The sequence below is a fragment of the Amaranthus tricolor genome, chromosome 16 (genome assembly GCF_026212465.1).
Source record: "Amaranthus tricolor cultivar Red isolate AtriRed21 chromosome 16, ASM2621246v1, whole genome shotgun sequence".
Taxonomy (NCBI): domain Eukaryota; kingdom Viridiplantae; phylum Streptophyta; class Magnoliopsida; order Caryophyllales; family Amaranthaceae; genus Amaranthus; species Amaranthus tricolor.
Window position 1 is genome coordinate 10,196,238 of NC_080062.1, and position 3,375 is coordinate 10,199,612.

Genomic DNA, 3,375 nt, shown 5'->3' on the forward strand with positions numbered 1-3,375 from the left:
GTGATATTTTGTAATATGAGAACACACCTTTTACATTACCTTTACAACTTGTACTAGCTTATTTTGCAAGAATCATTTTATGCTTTTTAGTTCTTCCTTCATCCTTGTTCTTAAACCCTAGGTTTTATCTTTTACAATCAACATTGAAAATCACAAAAATAATTCAATCAAAGTTTATTTTAGTTATATAGTTGTTCAATCTATTAGTTTATTGTTAATTGAGGCTTCTCTTCTTCATCAATCTCCATTGTTGAAGGTTTAAGCTTCAATATTTTTCTGGGTTTTTTTCTTTGTTTTCCAACTGCTCCCATCTTTTGTAGGTACGCCCTAATACTTCTTAGTTATTATTGATAGTTTACTTTTGGTTTTATACGTGTTTGTAGTTTTCACCATTATTGCTCAATAGCTTTAATATTTGGATTTTTGTGTTTGTTGGTTATTCAATATCTTTTCATATTCTCCATTATGATGTCTTTAAGTAATAGAATGAGTAGTGAGTAGTTTTCTGGGGTTGGGGTTAACTCAACCCTTCTGATGGCTTGATGATGATGAAAATCTAGTTGATATTGGGTTGATTAATGCTTAGTTAAGGGGTTAATTTACCCATTGGTCAAGGATTGTCATGGTTGCTTCTAATATACCAACGAGAGTTGAATTTTGGGTAGTCTAATCCTTGATCAATGAATAGAATCGAATGCGAGGGATCAATGAGGATTGAACCTTGCATCCACCCTCTCATCTAAGGGCTCTATCCTTCACCTACAAGAGTAGGGAAGGATGACCAAGTAGCGGATGATTTATAGCCCGAGAATCTTCATCTTCACTCACGAGAGTGAGGATGGTGAAGAGCTTGGAAGCAATCCCAAGCCCGATCAAGGATCAGATTGCTCTTCTTAGTGCGTTTCACTATCCTTTAATGACCCTTAAGAAGCTAGTGTATCGCCACCGAAAAGTCATCATGAATGAGTTAACCCTACCTCCTTTTGTCATTGATTGTTAACCTCTTATTTACTTCTACATATTTTTTTGATTAGTGCATTCAACAACCCCCTTTTTCTATCTGACTAATACGCAAGCATAAATACGCATAACCATGTTTCCCTATGAACACGACTTGGTTAGTGCGACGATCCGTGCACTTGTGGTAATTACATCAAGAAGTAAAATTTTTGGTGAACATATATATATATATATATATATATATATATATATATATATATATATATATATATATATATATATATATATACACATATATATATATACACATATATATATATACACATATATATATATACACATATATATATATACACATATATATATATATACACACATATATATATATATATATATATATATATATATATATATATATATATATATATATATATATATATATATATATATATATATATATATATATACATATATGTATATATACATATATGTATATATACATATATGTATATATACATATATGTATATATACATATATGTATATATATATATATGTATATATATGTATATGTATATATATGTATATATATATATATGTATATATATATATATATATATATATATATATATATATATATATATATATATATATATATATATATATATATATATATATATATATATATATAAGAAATAAAGAAAAAGGGGACCAAACGGTTAAATAATTTTTTTGATTTTTTTATAGTACTCTCTCTTAAATTAACTATAAATAATCACTCCTAAAACTTTGGGGTAATGTTTGTTGAGCAGAGTGACCGCTAAAGGTTAAATGTTTTAAAGTGTACCTAGAAGTGGTTAAAGGATTAATATTCCTTGATGAAGAATCACATCTTTTGCAGGGGCAAAGTAAAAATACATAATAATTTTAGAGGCTCTATATATTATTTAATTATTTGTAACTTAAGGCCTAAAACATGCTAAAAGATAATGTAAACTAACGATATGAAATATTTTGAGACACTTACTTTAAGGGATCTTAGAGCATCAGTCTTGGTCATCTAATTTTAGCTCATATGACCAAACTAGAGTAAAAATGCTTTTAATAGTGATCTAATATTGGGTGGATTGGAAAAAGGTTGGCAATTTTGGTCATCATGTAACCCGTTGCAATGAACGGTCACTCCAATTTTTTTCACCTATTTTGCCACGTGTCCAGCATTGATTAGATGCGAAAATCAGCAAATTATGTCCCTGACACAGCCCATGCCCACTGTTTCATGTGCCACCTTCTCATTGGAGGAAAAAATAGCCATTTATTTATTTTAATAGTTATTTTCTTAATTAATTAAATTTATTTTTTCAAAAAAATTATACCAACGGTCATACTTTTTCGAGATCTATAAAATGAGACCAATTTAGATATTTTTTTGACATAATTTCATATTTACCTATTTTCTTTCCTATTTTCTTTCCTATTTTCGTACCATTTTTTTAGTTAAAAAAACACCAAAAATCATCTTAAATATCCCAAAAAAATATGGATTAAAATAATCCAAAAAAACTGGGAATTGATTGAATCCATTTAAAATTTTATTAGTATTTTAATTTGTGTATCTATTTTTTATGTGCGCATTTTAATTTTTATTGGAATTTACTGAATTTCGTTAATTATTATTGATGTCTACAAATTTATATTTATCAAAAAATATTACCTTTATTTAAAGATTAAATTTTTTTTTAATTAAAAAGAAAGTAAAGTAATTATAATTAAATAAAAAATTTTATTAAGATTTTACACAAGAATATTACTATGAAAAAAATAAAAATAAAAATAAAAATAAATATTACTCATATGAGCGCTACTGTTGTTGTAAGCTTCCCACACCGAGCTCCTTGCCCAACCCCATTCGTGATCATGATCATGGACTCATGGTCATCAACCCATATTCCGCACAAAGTCAAAGTCTAGAAAAAAAAATAGCGAACATATCATACTCGTATCCCTCTAGGGAGCATAAGGACTGCGTGCAATCAAATAGACCCCTTAAACTACCAAACTAATAAATATCTTTTAGGAAAATTTGCCAGTAATAATACAACCTTTTGATTAATCATGAATAATACCAACTTTGAAGGGTGTTTCCTTAAAATATACCTAACATGTTAAAAATCAAACTATAGGAGATTATATGACAAAAAATTTGATATTAGTTGATAAACTGAAGTTGGTATTTTACTAGAAAAAAAACCACCTAAGTTGGTATTATTCATAGTTAATTAATAGTTGATATTATTGTAGTGAAATTAACAAGATATTGTATTATTCACGGTAATTTTTCCTATCATAATGATCGTCCTACATTTCCATTCTATTCTCACAAGGCAAATTTCAGTTTGTTGGTTTCCCTTGTTTCT